Raw genomic sequence first — 25,706 nt, 5'->3', positions numbered from 1 at the left:
TGTATACTTTAAAAATACATTGTGCATTCTTAAGTTTCTAAGATATTTGAATTATAGTGTGCTATAAAGCTATTTGATCTGTTTATACAGATCATTGACTTTGGCTTAATTGTCTAGGCTCTTTGCAGAGGGGCATGTTTGGCAGAGAGAAAAATTCCTTCGGGTGGAAATGAACCTTTGTAATCGACATGCACCAGGTTATGTGTTTTTTTCCCCTAATAGCACTACCATTTTGGGAATTGACCTAGATGCCCAAGAAAGTCTTCATTATTGAGAATTTATGTTTCTCCAGTGGCTTTTATTTGCTAAATTAGCCTCTGCTGCATATTAAACATTGATAGCTAATGCCGCTTTATTGCTGCTGGTCCTATTCAGCATCTCTTTTCACAGAACACAATCTACATAATTAGAAAATAGCATGACTTCTGTATCTCGCCCATCAGGAGGGTAAAGATGTTGCACTCCTGCTTTCATTTCATATGCCAACCTTCATAACGCTGATGTGATAATAACATTCTTTCAATTTAATAATGGTAATAGTTGTACCGAATTGTCTTGCCCAAAGTACCAATGAAACAAAGAAAAGATATAAATTTATTAAGAAAATCAAACATCACATTTAACTTAGGGGCCAAGGAAAATTTTAGAAAAACTTAGTATTCCATAGAATCACTGTGTCTGTACTGTCACCAAGAGTGACAAATGAAACAAAAAGCATGCTTCTTATAAACCAGTCCACAAACTACTCAAAGTATTGCTATGCATTTTATATTCATATTTTCCTATTGTTCATTTATGTTCCATTTAACTAAGGCTCATAAAAAGAATTTAAGGTATATTCCTAGAATGCCTTCCTGTGATATCTCATTATCTATGAAAATGTCAAGTTTTACATATAATATTGAGGGATTACACACAAATTTAAATAGAAGGCCAGCAACTAATTTACTGATATGCTATACCCTTTGATAGCTAATAAATTAAATTCAACCAGCTTTGGTTAAGTATTAATGATATTCATGGAAATATTGTAAGTATTAAAAAGGAAACAAAAATGAATAGGCTGCTTCAAGTTACTTAGAGTAAACTTGAGGAGCCATTTATAGAACTAGGATTTTAGATTCAGCTCTGCCTTGGTATAATAAACTAGTAGAGTCCATGTGGATGCGTGGTCACTTTGTTGTCTTTGAGGGGAAAGTGCTTATTTATATACTTTTATAGGGAACTGACTTAAATGTCTCCAATTTTGTGTGTACTTTAGATTGCACCTTTAAAATGTATTAATAATAAATCTTAATTTAAAAATCTTATAAAATAAATTGAGATTTTATTTATACATTCATTGAAAATATTACAAACCCACTGATGACAACACAAGTGTGCTCATATTGCTGTTTCGACAGCATTATTACTGATTTGAGAATTCTCATCTGCAAATGTTTGTGTACACGCATATGCACATAAATATATAATTAGACATATATATTTAAATTTGCATCTATAACTATGTCTTTATTTCAAAATGATATCACTATCTACATCAGCATCTACATCAAATTATGTATCTATCAAAACTGAGACTCTGATAAGATCCTGACTTTTTATAGAACAGTATGTCATAGGTATTTTTTCAGTCATTAGACCCACAAAATATAGTGTATCCGTGTGTGTGTAAGATATATTATGAATAGATGGATCTAGATCATTATTTTGCCAAGTACACAGTATTCTGTGGTATGGTATTTTATACTATTTAACTAAGCTGGCATTGTTGATTATATAGATTATTTAAGAAACTTTACTATTAGAACAATGCCTTTATGTACATCTTTGATTACTTGGCTTATTATTTCAGTTGTCTCCTGCTAATTTTGATTTATTAATCAGTTATAAAGTATGTACATTTAAAATATTTACACATATTTACACATATTACTCACTTGTCTCCAGAAACGTTGTCCCGTTTACATTCCTACCACTTTTTCATAATACAGATTATATTATGACTAAAAGTTTGCCACTCTAGTAAGTAAAATGTCAGTAGCTCTTTATTGTTTTCATTTGTATTTCTATATTGCTAAGCCCCAAAATTAATATGGCACAAAACCATATATTAACATATTATGGTAAACTTTTAATATGTAAGCTCTTCATATATTTGACATGCATGCTTTTTCATGTTATTTGTCTTCTCCATCATGATCCATGGTTTTGCTAGAACAATTGACTAGCAAGGTTATAAAATGAGTTTTTTGTTATCATGAAACAAATGGATGCATCTGAGGTTGTCGCTAATGTAGGATCTACCGGGCATATTCTCCCTTTATGTTGTCTCTCGAAGAGAAGTTAACTGAAATGACCTATGGATTCGATTCATCTTAGCAAATGTATGTGCTTTTATTATCTGTTAAATGTCCACATGGTTTTTCAGGATGTAATGAAATAAACAGAGGCTTTGAAATTAGGAATACCTGGATTAGTATCATTACTTTGCCACATAGAAACTGCATGGCCTTGAGAATATTGTTCGAGTCTGAGTTTCCTTATGTGTCACAAGTGAATGAAAATCCTCGCATTTAAATATTCTAAAAGTTTAAAACCTACATTTTAAAGTTTTGAGCAAAAAGCCAGAATACATAAGGTTCTAAATGAATAGTAGTTATTATTACAAATCCTAAAAATCAAAATGTCAAGAAAAATTTAGGTTAATGAACAAAGAAAATTGTCTTTGTACCTCACTGACAACACAACTCTATGAAATAGATAAGAAAGATATTAATATTTGGAACTCGTGGCTTATAAAATGGATGCTCGGAACATATAAAAACATATTTTCATATTCATTTTAACTTGATTTTAACTCTGTATAGGATTGGGGGATTACAGACTCTTTAGTGGGAGAAACATACATTAATCAATCATACAAATACATGTAAAATTCCTTCTGTAATAAGAGTGTTGTTAAAACACTTGGAGTGGGGAAATAGGATTCCGGGAGCTGGTGAGAGAAGGTGATGCTGATGCAGATACAACAGCCAGGGGGCTGCCACGGGGCCCTAGGCAGGAGACGGTGAGACATTAGACTACATGGTGGTAGATGGAGATAAGCGAACCAATTCAAGAGATATTTTCACAGTAAAGCCATGATATTAATGAGGAATTAAATATGGAAAGAGAATAAAAGGGAAGTACCCTAGATAAATTTAAAAAAAAAAAGAGCTCTGTTCTATAACTTATAAAACTAAATATCAGAGACCAGGTTCTGGGGAGAGAAATACATGTGGTTCAAAACAGATTGAATTTGAAGTGCCTTTCAGATGTCTAAAAGAAGTCAAGTAGGCAGTTGAAGCCCAGAGGACATGACTGGGCAAAAGATGAAATCTGTGAGGTGGCTTTTGGACTTGTGTTTGTAGATGAGATCACCAAAGGCGAGAGTAAGAGTGAGAGAGAAAAGGGGTGAAGACTTGAGCTTTAGCAGCTGAATGAGAATGAGTATCCAAAATAAAGAGGAAAACTAAGAGAAGATTGTGTCAGTGAAGCTAAGTGCAAAGAACATTACAAGAACTAGGGGCTGATCATCATTCTTGGGTTTTGATAAGAAGTGAAGTAGAAAAAAATGCAGAAACTATCACTGTAGTCAACGTAATAGAAGTCACACGTGATTTCAGCGAGTGACACACAAGGGAAGTGATGAATCTGGATGAACCCGAGCTAGTTTGGATTGATGATGGAATGAAAGATGAGAAAAGGAGACAGTGATGAGTAATGGCAGTGCTTTAAAAAAAACCTTACCATGAATGGAGGCAGAGGGATTGATTTATTTGCTGGATCCTTCTCATGACTGTTGATCTCATCGCTTCTTTATCTGTGCTCTCTCTTTTGGTGTTTAAATTTAATGTCTAAAACTAAATATTTCCCAAAGGGTTTCTCCTCTGTAGTTATCTCCATCACGTCTGACAACAATTTGGAAGTTCAGAAAACTTAGTGGCATCTTTAATTCACGTCTTCTCCCATGCCTCACAAAGAATTTGTGAGTAAATATTATGTTAGCTCTATCTTCAAAATGTATTCAGAATGAGAGTGTTTTCATCACTCCCATAGAAAACTCTCTGGCCCAAGAGTTTTTCATAATTTATCCAAATAATTGCAAAATCTCACTATGTTATCTTGCTTCTCTGCTCTTGCCCAACCCCAATTCGCTTCTCAACACAGCCAGATTGATCCTTTTAATGGATATGTTAGATCCTATAACTTAGATGCATTAAACCTTCTACTGGTATCCTAGCTCACTTAGAGTAAAAGCCAAAGTCTTTACGATGACATTCAAACTCCTGCAGGATCACTGTCTTAGCTCCAGGGTCATTGTTCTTGCTGTTCCTCAAACACAAAGCCACACTCCAAGAACATTCTTAGCTCAGGGCTTTTTCACCTGCTATATTTTCTGTCAGAAACAAATTTCTCCTAGATATTTGCATGGCTCACTTCCATATCCCTTTCTGGTGGTTGCTCAAATGTCATCTTATCAGTGAGACCTTGCCAGATAACATTGTTCAAAATCGAAACCTTCTCTCCTTCTCCCCAACCCCACTACATTCCTTATCTCTCTTCTTCTTTTTTCCTCCATGACACCTATCATGTGATGTATTATATCTTTAATTTACTCATTCGAGTTCGTACAGAATGCCTCTCTCCATCATAGCATAAGCTACAGTAGGAAAGACATTATTAACTGATTTTTATCGGTATTTCATCTTTATTAACTAGAACAGTACCTCATACATTGTAGGTGCTCATTTAGTATTTATTGATGAAATGAAAAAAGCTATGGAGACGGACACACTCAAAAGAAATACAAAGTGAGATTAAAAGGCTAAGTGTAGAACCCATGGAAGCCTAATGTTTAAGCAGTGGCTGAAGAACAGGGTCCAATAAAAGAAATCAATGAGTATGCAGAAGGTATAAAGAATACCTGCAGAGTCTGATGTCGTAGAAAACAAGAGGAAGTTTGAAGATCACAGAGTGGTCATTTATGCCAAAGTCTGTAGTAAATTAAAGTAAATGAGAACCGAATAATTATCTAGGGATTTGTTTAATAAGAGATAATTGATGACTTTGAAAAGAACTGCTTATAGAATAGTTGGTTAAATATAAGCATATAAGTGTGGGAACTAGATTACAGTAGGTTGAGAAGAAAATGAAATATGAGAAAATGAAGATATCAGTGGAGGAAAGACAGAATGCTAATAAGCAGGGAATTCATGGCCAAAGGGGAAAATTTTTAATTTTATTTATTCTTGCTCTTAAATAGGAACTGATTAATATAACTGGGAGAAGAAATAAATGACCATATTATAACTCAACTTCTTGTGCCGCCAAACAGATCATGGTACAATTGCTATTCTGTAAATGGATTGCAGTGCAGGAGGTGTTTCTCCTAGCTCAGACCAGTTCCCTTCAGTCAAGAGCAGATTAATATGGGTACAACATTGCACGTATCTAGGTTACTTTTTATGTGGCCTGTGTTGTGCAAATAGTAGGGATACCTGTACTACAAGAAGAATTATTATATATCTGACTAGGAAGACATATTATATCCATTGACGAATCATTAATAATAGAAAAAAGAAAGGAAGGAAGGAAGGAAGGAAGGAAGGAAGGAAGGAAGGAAGGAAGGAAGGAATAAACAGCATAAATGCCCATCAAAAGGAGAATGAGGATATACAATAAAATTATACAATAAAACATTACTCTGCGATTAAAAATGAACTGTATATACGAGGAGATTTTATATATTCATGAACTCTATATATAATTTAGCCAAGTGGGATGACTTGCCCTTGCCTTTTTATATTTGTAAAGAGAGTATTTTTTTTGTTGCTTCACTGCCTCCTTATTTTTATGCTTCTTTGAGAATACCTAAGAAATTATCAGAACCTCTAGGATTTAGTTATTTGATTTCCTTAAATAGTAGGTCTGGGCTCAGTTTATGTACGTAAACAGATTAGTAGTAGTGGTTATTTTTCAAAAAGGAAATCAAGCATTCGGTCCAACGGCACGATGAACAGCAGTTCAGTCTTATTTCCAGCTTCTTCCAGAAGATCTTGTCTGCTTGGATATCTGTAGTGAGCACTTCCAATATTGTAAATCAAATCAACTTCTAGGACTGAATCCTGGGCTAAAGCTTTTCAGTCTCAGCCAGCACCCTCTCCTGAGTTTTCCCCAATTTAAAAAAGTATTATTGTGTATTTTTGTGCACTCCAGTATATAGTCTGTAAATCCTCGTGCAAGTTTCCAGTGTGGTTACTCTAAAATCCAAATCATCTCAAATTTATGTACATTTCTAATTTTGAGATGAACTTAGCTATTATAATTTTCTTTGTCGTTGTTCTGCTTTTGTTAAGTGGAATATCCTACACAGTTTAGCCCAATATGTGTCTAGAAATTTTACTTGTTAAACTGACCCCTGAATTTATAGATGGTGGATCGGGCAATTTGACATACCAGTCATTGCATTTCTTCATCAGTAACTCTTAATTTTATTTCACCTGTACAATGAATCATACAGGTGATGATTGTCAGGTAAAATCTATATTTACTAAAATATAAGAATGAGCAGTAGAATAGCCAGGAGCAGAATCATTTAAGTAGATTGCATTCATTCTCATGTAAAATAATTTACCAGGATTCTTCCTGAAAAGTCAGCCAGTAATTTGAGAATTAGTCATTTAAATCTCAACAAGGTATCAGGGAGTACGGAATTTTAATAAAGCTGTGTAGCTTATGAAGTGAAATCACCAAAAATGATTAGGGCATCCTCTTTTTGTAGAAAATTTTAATGAAAAAAAGTTTATAAGCCAATAAAAAATGTATATACATAGTTAAAACTAAAGAAATCTAAATATATAGTAGCTAGTGTAAAATGCAAACTGCAATTCAGTAAAAATTGTATGAATACTTAATTTTGGTATACTCAGTTATTGAAAGTGCCATAAGTTGTTGATGCTCCTGAACAAAAGAACATTTGAGGAGTACATTCAAGAAAGATAAAAATTGTCAGATTTTTTAAGAAAAGGGAAAGTAGTGAGGTAACGTAATCCCCCCAAAACATTTTGGTGCAAAATAAATGGTCAAGATTCCATAAAAGAATCAAAGAATTCTATTATATGATTAAAAATATGTAATGGGAAGAATTGAAATCAGAACCTAAGAGATAGCTGCTCCTCGATGTTCTTTATAATATGATTCACTATAACTAAGATATGGAAACAATCTGTCTGTTAACACATGAATGGGTAAAGAAAATACGGCATATTCATACAATGAAATACTATTCAGTTTTAAAAAAGAAAAAAAATTCTGCAATATGCAACAACACGGATGAATACAGTGAACATTATATCAAGTGAAATAAACCAGACACAGAAAGACAAATACTGTATCATCTCATTTATATATTGAATCTAAAATAGTCGAACTCATAGAAGCAGAGAGTAGAATAGTGGTTGCTAGGGTCTGAAGGGAGGAAGAAATGGGAGATGATGGTCAAAGTGTACAAAGTTATAGTTATACAGGATAAATAAGTTCTAGAGATCTACCCAGCATAGTACCTGTAGTTTATAACTGGCATACTTAAGATTACGATTTGCTAAGAGGCTAGATCTCATGTTAAGTGTTCCCACTAGACACACATGCATCATCATCCTCATCCTCATCATACTCAATCATCATCATCATAATCATCATCATCATAATCATAAAAGGGCAAGAGGAAACTTCGAGAGATGATGGATATGTCTATTACCTTAACAGTAGTGATGTTTTCATGTGCATATACTTATCTCCAAACTCATTGAGTTCTATAGTTGTGTATATTAAATATGTACAGCTTTTACATGCCAATTATAGCTCAATAAAGCATATATATTTATATGCTTATAATGGGAAATGAAAGGACTTCTAAGAGAGTCATACGTTTGGAGTGAAATAGCTACAAATTTGATGGCGAAACATTAATAACATTTTAAATTTAAAAGTATTTTATTTTGTATGAAAATAAAATTATTTTAAGTATATATTAAAATTATTTAAAAATCTGAACATAGTTCTAAATGTAAATATATTCTTTAAATGTTTTTATGATATTGGATATTTGGAACAAGAAAATATTGTCTTTTTGGATAAAGTTAAGTTTCTTCCAAAAAAATAGTCTAAAATATCTCCTAGAGCCACTTTCAGCTTCATAATTCCTTAATTTTGTGCTATGTCACAGTTTTCATTTTATGGCTTCTCTAGCCTGACTGACTGACCTCACACTCAAGTATCTAGATTAGTGCTTTGCACTCTGGAGCCCTTTACAAATACCTTTAGACTAACTTAATGCATACTCGGCAAACACTGCAGCCTTTGTCCACAAACTCAGTTACCCTCTGCTAGTTATTACTCACAATGCCACAGACAGTTTTCCTTTGTTTACATCAACCAGAATTCTATCAGTTCTGATGGAGAGAACCATTAATATTCTCTCTGCTGGCATCACTACTTGAATGAATTGTCCTGAGGGATTTAGTAAAGTCAAATAGTAGAGATAATAATTTATTAACATTTCTGATTAGATGTACACATTAGCTATAATTATACTGGGGAAGTTAACACTGTGATATTTTTGATGAGTAATATAATTATACTTGAGTATCTGTTTTGCAAAATGTTCATATTAATATGTTTAAAAAAAAAACATCTTGTCTGAAACATTAGTTTTCTATTTACTTCACTAAGGCTAACTTCCCTGTGTTCAAAAGATAACTATTTTCAGGAATTACTTACGTAGTTCAATCTTATTCCCATGCAAACCATCTTTGTTGAATAGCTTTAAATATTTTGACTATAAACTTAATTCTAAAATAATTTCAATTATTTTTATTATACAATTTATTTTTTCATGCTCTAGTACACATGCACACATAACAGAGAGAAGAGAGAGAGAGAGAGTGAGAGAGAGAGTTGAGATTAAAATGGAATAAGGGATGAGTCGATTTACAATTTAGTCATACCCCACAGAAGTAACTAATTGTCCATGAGAAGAATAAGTTCTAATATTTTCAGCTCTTCTGATGGTGATCTTCATTATTCTAAATAACATATTTTTTCTGTCTAGTGATTTATCAAGTTGACATCCCTGTTGACTTCCCACTATGTAAACCAGGAACTAATTAACTCCTACTCCTATATCGCTCATACTACCCTATTGTTCTTTCCTATCCATTTCTAAATTTGTAATAATTATGCAGCTTATGGTTACCTATTTAACTTAAAATAATATGCCAAAATTTTACCTCTTAAATATTAATAAATGGAGTAGTCCTTGTTTTATTAAATACCCTAATGTTGCTTGACACACTATCTGTAAGATGAGCACAACAGTGTCCCTCTTCCCTCTCCTACTACCTTCCAGATCCCCCTTTCTAGCCCAGGAAATTCCTTGTATTCGAAGTTATTGTAATCCTTGTATTATAGCATTGTTAGTAATGGATGCTAGAAACAACCCAGATGTCTCTCTCAAAAATGAAATAAACTGTGACACATATGCAAAATGGAACACTATGTATCTTATTTAAATAGGGTAGAAATGTATGTAGTAAGAGTAAAACAGCCCCATGATATGTTACTAAGTAAAAGAAAGGAAGGTACAAGAAAGGATATATTGTATGCTACCATTGTAGAAATGGGAAAAATAATATAGATATTTATACTTGCTTATTTTTCCCATTTCCTATAGATACCCCTCAAGAATATAAAAAAGTGGTTAGTCAGAATTGACAGAAAAAATAACCAATGGAAACAAAAATGGTGGTTAAATTTTTATTGTAAATCTTTTCTATATAAGTATTTTGAATGATGAGAATGTATAATACAATTAAAAAAAAGTTTTGTGGCATTCCTATATTAATTCCACTATTTCTGGAATTTTGGAGTTTTTTTCTTGCATTTTCCTTTTGTTTTCCCAGAAGAGGCACATGGGAAGTAAAATTTTCAGAGCTTTGTTCTTTTAAAATTTTACCAATTTGCTCTTAGACTTAGAAATCAGTTTGGTGGTTGTGTCAGTGAGGATCCAAACAGTAGAAAGAAGTCCTATCAGTTATTTTATAAAATAACAATATAAAGAAACTCACCATATTTTACAAAATAAAAGAAGCAAAAAAGGATACCAAGATGGAGGTGTTACGATGGAGGGAGTAACATCAGAAAGCAGCTACGGCCTCTAGGTTTGGTCAAGCAAGGGATGCACAAGGAGCAGCTCAGGAAATCTGAGCTTCATAGACCCAGATGTTGGGAACTTGGGAGAAGGCCAGCCAGTTAATGAGTGGCGTCTTTTGAGGGGTGCCATAAAACTGATTCTGAAAGTGGTGGAAAAAATTCAAACAAGAAGCAACTGATATTACGGAAGAAAAAAGTATTGTTGGAGAAATTCTGATAAGAACATTAAAAGGTTGAAAAGGCTTGTTTGTTTTCCGTATTTTAGTCTTCCTCTAGCATTATGATTGCTTAAAGAGAAGTTGGTTGGCAAGGGAAAAATGTGGTTTGCAGATTCTCGGCCCCAGTATCTTAAAACAGAGCATAAAATGGTGGCTTTGAAGATGAGAAATGGTAGTTGGACAACCTTCAGAGTTGCGCGAGGAACTCCCAGTTTCCTCAGAATTGTTAAGGGCTTATGCAATTGCTCATAATAAGAAGAATGATGCTGGTGAAGTCTAGTTAACATCTATCATTGAATCTAGTTATTGTTTTTTTCTTGTGATGAGAACTTTTAAGATCTCTCTAAGCAACTTTCAAAAATGTAATAGAGTATTATTGACTATAGTCGCCATGCTGCATGTTACATCCCCAGGACTTACTTATTCTATGTATAGAAGTTTGTACCTTTTGACTACCTTCACCTGAACATCTATCATTGAATCTAGTTATTGTTTTTTTCTCGTGATGAGAACTTTTAAGATCTCTCTAGAAGTTTGTACCTTTTGACTACCTTCACCTATTTTTCCCCCATCCCATATTTTGTGTGATTTTTCATAAAATATTACAAAGTATATAATCTATTGTCTTCAATCAAATTCTCCTCCCTAGAGTGTTTGCTATTTAATAAATCATTTCATCCAATATCAAACTGTTACTGATTCTGCTTTGGTAAGGAGTTTCTTCTTAGCACAAACTTGCAAGTCTCGTTTTAACTTCAAGTTCATCATATCAATGAACTCTCCTATTAGCATCAATAAAACCTGACTTTTCAGGAGACAGGTCATTAAATGGTCTGTATCTAAGCCATTCTTTTGAAAAGTCCATTGTGGGTATAGATAAGCAGATATAGACAACCAGAAAGGAAAACTGGGATTGATCCTGGTTCAAATAAGCATTCTCCTTATTCCAAATGTCTTAACTTCTTTGAGGGCATTCTTGCATTGCTTTCTCAGGTCCTGGACTTTTATTGAATCAGCAAATATCCCTAAATCCCTCCGTTTTTAAACAATTCAGAGTTGGTGTAAAACTAGAATGTCATTAATACGTGCAAGCAAAACCTGATTCTGCTACTTTACTCATGGTTCTTTCTTGGGGAAGTGGTCAAGACTAAGATTAAAGAAAAGTCACTTAAAGTGAGATTTGAATCTGACCCTTCAGAAGTGAAATTTCTGATTTTATTTTTGGGGTTGATCAGAAAAATAGGATCAAATCTTGCAACGGTTGTTATTTGGCCCCCTCTCCCTTGCTCATACCCCATCTGCACCCTGATTAGGGCCAGACTAAAGATCTGCTCTGAGATTCTGAATATGAGCTTTATAACCCAGGAATGGCAATAGCTGAATTCTTACAATGGTGCCCTTCAGCTTTGAAGAAGGTTGCTTTTAATTTTATAAATGTTGTGTGCACAGGTTCTTCGCAGGTGCTCCTTGGGGAATGATGGTCTCATAACAAACCAGTTAGAAATGTGTCTTTATGATGGCAACAAGTGGCGGGCAGGATATGTAGCTTAATCTGTTTTGTTTCACTTAGCATGATACTTATAAGATTCACCCATGTTGTCTGAAATGGCAATGTTTCCTCTTTTTTTCCAATGGCTGGGTAGTATTCTATTGTATTTTTAGTTACATTTATTGGGGTGACATTGGTTAATAAAATTATATAGGTTCCAAGTGTGCAATTCAATGATACATTATATGTCTATTGCATTGTGTTTTCACTACCTCACTTAGCATGATACTTATAAGATTCACCCATGTTGTCTGAAATGGCAATGTTTCCTCTTTTTTTCCAATGGCTGGGTAGTATTCTATTGTATTTTTAGTTACATTTATTGGGGTGACATTGGTTAATAAAATTATATAGGTTCCAAGTGTGCAATTCAATAATACATTATATGTATATTGCATTGTGTTTTCACTACCTGATGTCAAATCTCCTTCTGTCACCATATATTTGACCCCCTTTACCCTTATCTGCCTCCTGCCACTCCCTTTTCTTCTGGTAACCACTAAATTGTTGTCTGTGTCCATGAATCTGTTTGTTTCTCTTGTTGGTTTGTTGCTTTCAGTTTTATATCCCACATGTGAGTGAAATCATATGGTTCTCAACTTTCTCTGACTTATTTTGCTTAACATGATATTCTCAAGATTCATCCATGTTGTTGCAAATGGCAATATTTTTTCTTTTCTTATGGCCAAGTAGTAATCCATTGTATATATGTACGATATCTTCTTTATTCAATCATCTATTAAAGGACACCGGTTGTTTTCATGTCTTGGGCACCATGACTAGTGCTGAAATGAACATCAGGGGGCATATATCTTTACGAATAAATGATTTCAAATTTTTCAGATAGATATCCAGAAGAGGGATCGCTCGGTCATATGGTGTATCTATTCCTAATATTTCGAGGAACCTCTATACTGTGTTTCATACTGTCTGTACCAATATTTACGTTCCCACTAGCAGTGTATGAGGGTTCCTTTTTCTAACCTCTCCAACACTTGTTACTTGTCTTGTTGATGATAACCATTCTAACAGGTGTGAGGTGGTATCTCATTGTGGTTTTGATCTGCATTTTCTTAATAGCGAATGAAGTTAAACATTTTTCATGTATCTGTTGACCATTGTATGTCTTTTGAGAGAAATGTCTTTTCAGGTCCTCTGCCCATTTTTAAATTGGATTGTTTATTTATTTTTGTTGTTGAATTGTAGGATTTCTTTATAAATTTTGGATATTAGCCCTTATCAGAGATGTTGTTTGCAAATATCTCCCATTCGGTCGGTTGCTTTTTTGTTTTAATAGTTTCTTTTGCCAGGTAGAAGCTATTTAGTTTGATATAGTCTCATTCATTTATTTTTGCTTTTACTTCCCTTTTTCTTAGGTCAAATTTATAAAATCCTTTCTAAGACCAAGGTCCATAAGTTTAGTACCTGTGTTTAGTTTAATTTTTAAAGAGATCATAAATTCATTTGTCTCTCATTTTTATTAGAGCCCTTCAATCTCTGAACTTAATATTTTCCAAGATGAAAGCAAAAGACAGAAAGATAATGTTAAAAAGAAAATCAAAGATACAAGATATAGAATACATGAATATATAATAGCTTTATAGGTATTTTTTAAAATAATGAATAATTTTAAAATTAAAACATAACCATTATGCCAAAATAAAAATGATAAAGCCATGCAAAGTTCTACACTAGTAAACAAAAGTAATTGTTAGCTTTAGTTAATTGAATGTCCCTTGTGTTCTAATCATAGCACAATGTGATTTCCATAACTGAAACCCTCTCAATAATCTTTTAGATTGGCATTATTATCTCCATTTTATAAAAAAGAAGATAGGTTGAGAAAGTTAAACATCATGTGTAATAAAAATAAATTTTATTATTTCCAAGTCATTTTGAAAAACAAGACTTGGACTTACCCTTCCATATAACCCCATCTAAATGAGTCAGAGACCCATCCTCTTTTTCTGAGAACTTTTAAGAGTGGGTATAAATTCATGGCAGTTTGAAGGGACTCATTAAAATCTCGGTGTACAAGTGATTGTCCTTAAGCTGGACAATCTATGAAAGATACGCAACCAGCTTTTGCTGAGAAAATCTAGGCCAGCAGCTCAGTTAAAGCAGACTGATATGCTTTCTGGAACTGGAAGAGATACTCTTTGTGTCCTCGCCTGCCTTCTGGATTAATGCTCTGCAATCTTCAGTGGCTAATCTACCTCCTCAGAGTGTTACTTTTCTCTACCTCCATGGAGATCACATTTTCTCTTCTTCACTTTCTTCTCTTTCTACTCTAAGGAAATGCCTCATTTTCCTTCCTCACAACTCCAACCCAAGTTACCTTCATCTTGACTCCAGGAATCCTGCTTGTGTAATTTAATCTCTCTCTATGCACTTTCAAACCTATAACTATGGAGAACACGATAAATCTAACTTTTCTCATGCCTACTTTTTTGATTATCAAACATTTATTAGGGAGTCTATAGTATCGCCTTCTATATTTATCCAAAATCTATACTTCTCCAAAGTCAACAGTGGATATATTTGAATCTAATCAATAAGGGCCTGCCAATTAATAAAACTATGTATCTTTCTTCTCCTTTATAATCATGTTGGCATTATTTAGAAATAGACTTTGTTTTAATTTGCAATGGTTATTTGACTATCATTTTTATTTTAAATCAAATCAATAAGTATTTATTAACTGATGATTAAATATCAGTACTTTACTTTATTGATTGTTTTTACACCCTGCGTACTTCAAAAAATATTTTAAAGTGAGTTGAGAAAAGACACAAAAATCAAGTGTGTTTAAAATAAAAAATCTAATTAAAAAGAATAAACACTATTAAAGAAATGTTTGTCTCTGGGTTTCCTAGAAGTCATGGTAAAAGAAGAAGCATTATAAACTATACATTTCTTGTTGTTTAATTAAAAGAAACATTTATTTTTTAGAAATTGAAAAAAATCCTTACTCTGAGAACTGTTAATGGAATATCTGCTTTGTGACAATTTTGGCTGTAGGCAGTGGTTTTCAAAATAATTAAGAAAGAGTTTCTAGATGGTCTTTGGGAATATATATCCCAGTGGAGATTTACTGAATTCATTCTAATATTGTTTATAAAAAAATAGCAAGCTAGAATCGTTTTTCACTAGCAGCTTCTCATAGCCACAGAAGCTCATTAACTCTCTCTAATTTCATCCTCAGATAACAACAATTTTAATTATAAATTAGTATAGTCCAGACATGAAAAATCCAGTTGATATGACTTTATACATGAGAATAGTTCAGATAAAAGAAGAAATGGTTAGCTAGTTTCTTAGACCAAGAGTGATGACACTCGAATAAAGTTACTCTGAATGTCCATCTTAATTCTGAAGAATATCTGGCCATAACATTTCATATTAATTAAGGATGATGTCAGGTGTTTTACTGAGAGCAGCTGGCTAATAGGAACAGTAGAGAATTACTCCTAAACCTAATAACACTGCTAAGCATTCAACGTCACGAAAGTGTCAGGAGCCTGAGCTGGACACATAACTGATCTGTGGACAAAACTGAGCTGCTGGGTTTGGGTGTAGTCAGTTAAAGCAACAAGGGCTGAAATGCATGGAACAGTGAAGACTAAAACAACAATAAAATATTTAAGATGCTATGAAACCGGAGAAACAACCAGCACTCTTCCTGTTCAATTTTTTCTCCACTGAATGATGTTTTTGTTCATGGGTTGGGCTAATCAACGCAGACGTGAAGGTCATCTCTGTGTTAGGGGAACCCCAAAAGTTTCTGGCAGTTTTATGAAGGCCAAGAGCAGAGAAAAGGGGCAAGGCTAGTTGTAGAAAAGTACTGAGCATTGAGTCAGAGTGGAGAAAAGTGTTTTTAAGATTCCCCCACCTCCCCTCAAGTTCCCCATCCTCAGCAGGTCGCTTGAAGAAAACTTCTGCCCAAGGCCTCAATAAAGAGACCTAGTTTTTGTTTTTGTTTTTGTTTGTTGTTTTTGTTTAATTTTTATTATGGTGACATTGGTTAACAAAATCCAGTAAGTTTCAAGTGTATAATTCAATAATAAGGCATATATATATGTTGCATTGTGTGTTCACTGCCCATAGTTAGATTTCTTTCTGTCACCACACATTTGACCCCTTTAACTCCATCTACCTTCCCCCTTAAAGAGACCTGAGAATGAAGACACCTGGGCTAAGAATACATACTCGTAGGGGCTTGGCTAGCCAGGGGTGCCTGAGTCCTTGACTACAGCTCTTCTCAGAGAGGACAATGCTCAGCACTAGTGTACTGTGCCTGATGTTGGGAAGGCAGCTGTCCTCTGTGAGGCCTGCCAGGTAAAGGCTTTGCCTGTGGTCAGACTTGAAAAATCACACGTAGGTTTATAATGAGAAGCTACACTACTCAGGAAGAAGCTACTGCTGTTACTTGCTGAGGCAAAAGATTATATATCCTGTTAATCTAAGAGCTGATCTGAATTTATGCATGTGTTAAAGATGGGTTACTACAAGTTACTATGCAAGTCTAAAGATATTCATTAATCACAAGCCTGTTATGATTAATGTTATCATAATGGAACTGTATATATATATATATTAGTATTTTAAACTTACTAAAGTATCTACATTCACTCATTGCCTTTTTTCCAGTTATCTTAGCCATTGCCCTTAAGAAGTCCTATTGCAGTTATTTGGAGTATACATACAATACACATATAGACACCTGTACTTTTTCCTGCAACCAATTAGAGAACCGTGTATGATTTTATCCTCACCTTGAGAACCAGCAGGATTCAGATGCCCTTCATAGAGGCTTAGAGTTCCTGTGCAGCCTGTGGGCTTAGCAACACCTTTGTAATACCTGTACAAGAGGATAGGGAATCTCCTTTGCTGAGAGCGGCAGTATCCAGAGTTATCCTGCGCTATCTTGGTTGTCATTTCCAGAAAAGAGACTTGCCTGACATTCCTAGCCGGATTTCCTTAGCCTCATCCTCCTTTGGGCCTCCATATTCCAGATATCCAAAAGAATACGTCTGGGGACAAGACCAAGGAATGGGGACAGATTTTTGTAAATACCAGCATGGCCATTGGTGGAGAAATTGCCTGAGAATGTTTAATCCAGAACATAATATGAGTACTTACCAAATCAGAGACGTTAAAAGTACCTAATAGTTAATTTAAGAAACATTGACCTAAATTGAAGAACAAGACTTGCTTGAGAAAGTTGAAGGGATAAATCAGAAGTAGAGAAGCTGGAAATCTGGAAGGAAACAAGGCTGTGTTAAATTGAAAACTAGGAAACGAAGTCATACAATAGATAGGAATTTAGTCATAAGGTAGCAAGAAATAGCAAACAGCATAATTGTCAAAAAAGACACGCTCTTCATATGCGTGTTACAAAAAATAAACTCATGTGTTTATGGCCTTGTTTCATACTATATGTACTATTCAGACAATTCCAAATAGGTAGACTTTGAATAATCTTTATCTGTATCTGAGTGCGTTCTTCTATTGTTATCTGAATTTTATATCTATGATTCTCAACCTTATCTGATTGGAAACTGCATATAGTTTGTAAATGTTGACAGATAGTAATCACAGAAGCGGGTTGATAGTCCTGACTAATGAGTGAAAAACTCCTCTGTGAGAAATCAGAATGCTTATCCTGTCCATGCAAATTTAGACCACTTTGAAATGTAGGAATCCCAAGGTGAAAATTTAATATAAATAGACCCAGAATAGTGAAAACCAAAGAACCCTAGTAAATACAGATGCAAAATTGTGCCTAGAAATACCTCCACAACTGACGAATTCTGTATATCACAGCTCCTACTATAGATATTCTAAAATTACAAAGCTCATATGAAAACAAATCGCCTTGAGAAAGAATCAACATATTAAACATATCAGACATACATTGCCATATGGATTATATAACAGAAAAATACAAATAGACTGCCGGTTAAATGAGATTTAAATGTTCAAAGAGGAAAATGAAGGATAAGATACTGAATGGTGAGATTTAATCATTGTAAAATAGAATAATCAGATTACAAATAGAATCAAAAAAGAATTCTAGAAATAAGAATATGATCTTTGAAATTTAAAAAATAAAAGAACGTTAAAAGAGTTCAACATTAGACCGGATATAGTGGATGACATAATTAGTGAAGTGGAAGACAGATTTATAAGAATTATAGAATAAAGAGAAAAAGGTGTGGAAAACATAAATTAGAAGTTAAACATAAAAAAGAATAAAAGAGATGTTCCAAAAATGCCTCTCATAAGAGTTTAAGAAGACATTATTATAAATGGGAGTGAAAAAATATTTAAAAATATGATGTAGAATAATTGTTTTTAATTAAATTAACTAACAAAATTTCAGGTTCAGAAAAGCCACTATATCTCAAAAAGGATAAGCAAAAGCAGTCATGTATTGACACCTCTTAGTAAAATTACAATAATATCAATAATAATGAGAAAATTTAAAAGCTTCTAAGGAGAAAAGATAGATTATCTACCAAATGTCAACAAAGGGGTATCTATTTTTTTATTAGTAAACAATAAATCTTTAAATATATAATGAAATAATACCTTAAAAGTGCTGAATTAAATAATTGTCAGTTGTCAACTATATGAGAAAAACTCATTCATGATCAAATATAAAATAATTTCCTTGAGACTACAATTGTGCAATATGTTTTGAAATAAATGACACGCAATTGAATCTTCATGACTCAATAATAAACAAAGAAAAAAGAATAAGCAAAAGATTTTTTAAAATATTTGGTATTTGGTAAACCTAAATAAGAATTAGTTGCAAAATTTTAAAAATTTGCTAAGATATAAAAATAAAGCAGAATTACTTTTGAAAATGAAAGTTGACACTGATACTCATGACACTGATACATGAACAATTGGCAATAGTGAAGTCAAAGATTTATATAACTTTCAAATTTGCAATGATATTTCTTGGTCTATATAGGTGTTGAACAGGTATGTACATAAGAAACCTTTAGAATGTTTTTTTCTCATTTTATATGTATGCATTTATAAAATTTTCTGTCAAAAACATTCTATTTATGATTGAAAGAAAATAAGCCTTGTAAGGATGGTGAATAATGTGTTAAAATTACTTCTTCCTTGAAGAATGATATCAGTGATGATACCATTAACTAAATACAGATTTAATAATAAATAAATAAATAAACAAGCAAACAAATAAATAAATAAATTGACATAAATATAATAAAGAAATATTTATTTTAAATTGTTAAAACAAAGGAAACTTTTCCATTTTCTATACAAGAGGAAGTGATTTAGCAAAAGACTGCAGAGAAATTATTAAGTTAGCAGTAGTTATCAATGATTTCCTGTTTTCTGAGGCAGGTCCCAAGCTCCCTTTCTGGTTTTATTCACCAGTGAAAATAAAGCTTGCTATAATTTGATATGCCTAGAGTTGGGGCCTTCTGCAAGGCAAGATTACGGGTCAAAATTTTTAAATCTTCTTCAAATTTCCAGGGGAGGAGTGTTGGAATTGAGAATTTAGTAATTTTATGTAGCAGTGACCTACAAAATCCTGTTATTCCAAGCATCCAGGAAAATATTGCTTTGCAATTAGGCATTAGATATTTCTGAATCTTTTCAACCCATGTAAGAGATGTATCGATATATCAAATGGTAATCCATTTCCTAAAGAGAGGATTTTTTCCTGGCAAAATTTTGTCTTTGGTGTTTTATGCCCCATTGGAACTAATATGTCAAGAGATTTATAGAATCCTCTTGAGAACTAACTAAATCTAGTGAATATAATAGCAAATTATCTATGTACTGGATGATGCTGAACCTCCTGAAAAATTTGAATTGCTAAGTCAATATTAAACAATAACAGAAATAAAGTAAGATTCTATGAAGTCTTGGGGCATTATATTTGGAATGTATTGTTGAAACCTCCAAGCAAAAATGGAAAGCTACCTCTAACAAATATAGATCACAGGCCAGCATAAACTTGGGTCATTTTTGAATGAAAGCATTTCACTTGGCCAAATGCAATAAGTATCATGATCAGAAGAATATATGTGTAAAGACCAGATTTGGAAACAAGGCCAGGAATGGTCCTAGCATTGGTAGTCCCCAGAGTTGTATGAGAAAGAACAGACACAAAGAAGAGAATATGAAGATGTCTTCAACAGATGAAGATGCTATCACAGCACAGTATGTGACACTGGGCAACTTGCAAACCTTTCAGCTGAAACATGGCTAAACCTTGCAAACAGCAGTCCACTGACCTAGTTCTGAAGTAGTAGGTACTTTTGTTGCTCAAAATCTTTTTAATCGTGCAGACAAACCACTTAAGAGAGATGGATATCAACCTCTCAGCAAGTGCCTCTCAGTAGTGAAGACTGAGTAGCTCTGAACAGAAACAATTCAAACTGTGAGACTGAAATGGATCAAGTGGCTCAGAATCAGAAAGAGTAAAGACTCAATTTACTGGTTGGCTAGACTGGCCTTCAGGCAGCTGAGGCCTACAGTCCTGTGCAGAAGGCCTAAGCTCTCAAGGCTTCTCTGGGTGAGACCATGTATGCAAATCTTGGTGTGATCTCAAGAAAAGGATTACAAGAAAAATGAAACTCATGAATATTTTAGTTTGATAAATTAAAAAAAAAAGAGTTTTTACTTTCATTAAAGACTTTTAAAAGAAAGAACTGGTCAAATAAAGAGAAAAATGGCACATTGGTAGTTCACATTTTACCATCAATTGGTTAGATGGTCTTGATGTTGAATGTTTCTTCTTTGCCATGGCTTGTTTCAAAATGCAGGATCTTCAGGAGATTCCTCTTGTTTTCTCTTTTTTGGTTATTTTTAGAATGCCAGGCTTTTAATAATATATGCCATTTTTAAGCTATGTGATGTAATTCATTCAGTGTTGGACAGGACTATGCTAAGAATAAACATGTAAGATTTTCTTTTCTTTCTTTTGAACAATCTACTGAAGAAATAAATTGAGCTCAACAGTTAATCATATTCAGTTAAGAGAATATAAAGTAGTTGGAAAATTATTGGAAGTCAATAGAGCTACCATTTTAATTGATGTATCAAAATTCATCAGAGAAGAAAAAAATTGTTTGTAGAAAGCAATGATGGTACTTTCACAATATTTAGTCACTAGCATTTTTTTAAAAATTGAAGAAAAAACTATCTATTTCAGGACAAGCTACATGAGTCAACAAGTACTTTCTGCCAAAAAAAATCTTCCTAGAGTGCTGTAAGAGCAATTCAACCCTTCCAGAGCTGCCAATTATTTATAAAACAGTGGTTTAAATTTAACCTTCGATTGTACAGAATTGATGCCAGATTACTAAATGCTTCTGCCCTAAATTCGATGTTTGATAAAAAGGGATTATACTTGTTTTTGCTGATTACTGCAGATTTATAGAAATGATTGCTTACCATAAAATTTTGCAAATTTGGCTGGTTCATTTGAATCTCTGAATATACTGACATCTATAACTCCTAAAGGAAAACATCAGGACCTCTGTTCATTATGATGCAACCAATAACCTTCTGGGCCGAACCCACTGAAGAGAAAAGGAAATGGGACTAAAAAATTATATTCTAACCTTGACAATTGCAATGATACAATTTTTAAAAATTTTCGCTGGAAGTAATAATGTCCCCTAATCATGAGCAGGGTGAATTCACAGACTGTTTCCTCCATCATGGCTGGCTTCCTTCCACCACTTGGAAGCCTGAAGAGCCCGCTTCTCAAGGAATCAGGTTCATTAGATGCTCACTTAAAGGTATTTTGATTCAGTGGCCAAAGAAATTTCCAAGAAAAACTACTTTGGAGAATTCTGGAGTAAAATAAATTGCGTTGTGTCACATTTTTATCTTCCTAGAAACGTTTATGTAAGAACTTTTGTTCACTTCTCAGTAATAAACCAAAGCAGGCCAATCAGCATGTTCTTAAAAATTTACAATACCAAAAGTACAGATGATGCAGGCAGCCTCTGTGTTCATGTCAAAAGCACATGATTAAGTAAAATATATATCTTTAGAAATCAAAATAGTGTGTTATTTTAAAATTTATGATGGATTTTTTTAGTTTTAATTCATTTTTAAAATTTTATTAAACATGAAAGAATAAAGCATGAATTTAATAAAAATTTCATTATTTTTCTGTCTAATAGTGAAGAATAGAGCATTTTACCCTTATCTTGCTATAATTTTTACTCTAACTTATAATTTGAGATTTTAGATTCACGTTACTGAAAGATTATACATTTTGAAATTTTATTTTAATAATAATTATTTTGAAATTGCATTTTTATAACTTCAACAAGATATTTTGGGGATGATTTTGTGTTTTAAGATTTCTGCACTGTCTATTTTTGATTCCATTATTTATATATACTTGAATTCTTTATTTTGATTTATCTTTCACTTAGACTATATATGTGAGTGATTTGTTTTTTAAAGGTCTTGGCATTTTTAGGACTGTCTTTTGTTTCACTTGAGTATGAATAGATCTGCTATGTAGTGCATCCAAGCATGGCTTTAGATTCAGCAAGCATATTTTTCCACTAGTCTTACATTCTGATCTCATTTTTCTCACTTAATGAATTTACACTACAGCACTATATATGTAGTATTTTATTTAATCTTGTAGAATATGTTACCTAAAATTTTTCTGAAACTTACTTCTGTTTCTTAATGTGACATTTATTCTTAGATAATTTCCTCTCTTAAACTGCATGGTTTCCAAACATCCAAAATCATTTTTGACTCTGGTAATTCTACGAGTGGCATTTATCTAATTTACTTGGTGTTAGTAGCACAAAATATATACTTGGTGAAAATCATATATGAAATCATAACCACATGAGCAATTTTTGCATAATAGACACGTTGTATGAAAAAGAAAATGTACTAGAGAAAAATAGTTCTTAAAAATCAAACATTTCATTTCTATCTCTTTTTATATAGATAGTCCAATAACTATAGAAAATGTTAAGATGATCATAGAAAACTCATTTCAGAAAGGTCTATTTCTTTTTTCTTAAATATTTGATATTTTTCCCAGAGCTATGAATGCTGCTTTGAATTAGATACTTCAATAGAAATTGAAGAGATATTTATACATGTTAACCTGTAACAGTTTGCCATATACAACCTCTTGCAAAGATGTAATGTCAACATACTTATGCCTAAACTCTTCATGAAATGAAGCTCATTTCAAACAAGTAGGTGGCCAAAACTGATAGGATGCATATAGGGCCCTCTCTTTTTGAAGTGCTCTAGCACAAAGCTTTTTATGATAAACAGGTGCCCGCATGTTGAGATTTAAGCTACTTGATTGTATTTTTCTATTGTCAAGGGGCTAACTTTTTTTTTAATCTATAAAATGACAACTACTCAGTCTATTAATTATTGAGGCACAGTTATTAGAACCACAAAGAGCTTAGAGCTTTTGAGTATCAGAAGAAAAATGCCAGTTATACTACATCTCTGTAAAGACCCAGAGATGGATAATTTAACTGGCATTAGTAGCATTTGTTTTAAAAAGAAGGTGAATGCTTAATGGATAGATAATTTTCTAAGAAATTTAAAGAAATAATGCATATATGCTTCAATTTTTAAACATAAGATTATTTTTTTTATTATTGTATAACCAGTATATCACTTAGGTGTTAGATGGAACTTGCCTGCTGGGGATTTGAATGACCTTTGTTTGGACCACCCAATTTCATGGCATATTACGATTGAGGAGCTGTCTCAGAATTTCTGTGATTTCCAGTTTACTGAGGACATGCTTCTCTTAATCAAGGTGGCTCATTCTCACCAGTTTTCCCCCCAAAAAACAACTTCCACCAACTTGTTTGTGAATTTAATAACTTTACCTATGTGTTACAGATTTACGTGCTTTACATTGTGAAGTTACACTGGGAACTATTCTAAAATTTCATTGTCTGATATGGCAGTCTTTGGCCACATGTAACTATTGAACACTTGACATCTGGCTCTTCCAAATTGAGATGTACTGTAACTATAAAATACATATTGGGTTTTGAAGACAGTACAAAAAATACATATAGTAAAATACTAATGTTTTAACATTAATTACATTTTGTGATTATAGTATTGAGTACAGATTGGATTACATATACAATTACTTGTTACTTTTTACCTTTTTGTGTGACAACTTGAAAGTTTTAAATTATATACATGGCTTACATTATATTTCTATTGGACAACACTGATATAAAATCATTTCTTCTCTGATTTTAGATTGATTCCTTTCTCAGAAATGAAATGTTTAATTGATTCCCTTGAAGATACAAATTAGAGATTTCCTAACTTCCACCCTTCCCCATTTGGCAGGGCATTGTGTGGGGAGGTTTCTTGCAATAAACCTGTTCTAAGGTAGAGTAGGGGGAGTGCGAGATCATTTTATTTTTCTGCTCATTAGTGGCTTATTTTCCATACTGCCTGTTTCAGTATTACTCATACTTACTTTTTTTTCTTATAGCTGATGAGGGGAATCTATATTTCTTCACCTTTAGGAGTTGAGATGTCTTTAGTGTAAATGTATGCATTGCCATTCATGTCACTACTGACATTAAAACTTCCAGATCACGAGAAATGGCAGACGCAGTAATCATGCAGTCACTACTCGGCAATGGTTTCCTTTCCGTGTCATAGGCATGCAATTCCTCTTGGGACATCTGCAGCTGCTTTTAATGTGAGCCAGCACTGTTAATGCCTGTCAGTGGGATACAAATGAACTCATGGCTGTTGTTGGCTAAGAAAGAGACCCTGTCATATCAGAGACGTGCTTGAAATAGGACATTTCCAAAGTCTTCATTGCCTAAGGGTCATGCCTGTACATGGGTGTTTGCTGGAGCTTTATTTCATCTAGGGCGCAGGCAACTTTTCATGTCTATATGAGAATTTTTGAGATGTTCGTTCATTTTTTCAACTTGTTCTCTCCTGAAATATTAACTTGTTGAATATTACTGGCATCTAGTATAATAAAAATTTTAAAATAAATTTGTGTTTCTTATACTATTCCTCTAAGAGTTTGAGAGTGGTAAGGATGGGGGAAAAAATTAAAAACAAGGTCTCAGATCAACATATGAACAAATTTATTTTGAAAGTGATTTCCAGGTATAATGATATTTCAAAGCACATCTTTCTTTTCTAACTTCAAAATATAGTTTTAAATTCTAAATGAAGTCAAAAGAAAAAATGTTTAAAAATGTAATGGGATTTTCTTATTTTAATTTTTAGTTATTACTAATAAAACAAATATGTGATTTTTTTTTACTAAAATTAGATTTATACAGGGAGAAATATATCTTAAAATAGTTTTAAAGTAGTGCTTTAGTGTTTTTTTTAAATCAACCCAAGTATCAAATGATTTTAAAGACAGTTAAACTAATCTGACTATTTTTCCAGAGGATTTTTCTATTATTGTTATTACTAATAAAACAAATATGTGATTTTTTTTTACTAAAATTAGATTTATACAGGGAGAAATATATCTTAAAATAGTTTTAAAGTAGTGCTTTAGTGTTTTTTTTAAATCAACCCAAGTATCAAATGATTTTAAAGACAGTTAAACTAATCTGACTATTTTTCCAGAGGATTTTTCTATTTTTATTATTTTAAGGTAATATATATAT

At 32.9% G+C, this 25,706-nt stretch overlaps 1 protein-coding gene across 1 annotated transcript in view; it reads left to right on the top strand.

Moving 5' to 3' along the window:
- Positions 1–25,706, top strand: part of GALNTL6 (polypeptide N-acetylgalactosaminyltransferase like 6) — an 888,106-nt gene that overhangs the window by 201,666 nt on the left and 660,734 nt on the right. The window lies entirely within an intron of this gene.

The sequence above is a fragment of the Pteropus alecto genome, unplaced genomic scaffold (genome assembly GCF_000325575.1).
Source record: "Pteropus alecto unplaced genomic scaffold, ASM32557v1 scaffold50, whole genome shotgun sequence".
Lineage (NCBI taxonomy): Eukaryota > Metazoa > Chordata > Mammalia > Chiroptera > Pteropodidae > Pteropus > Pteropus alecto.
This window is presented reverse-complemented; position numbering and strand designations above follow the sequence as displayed.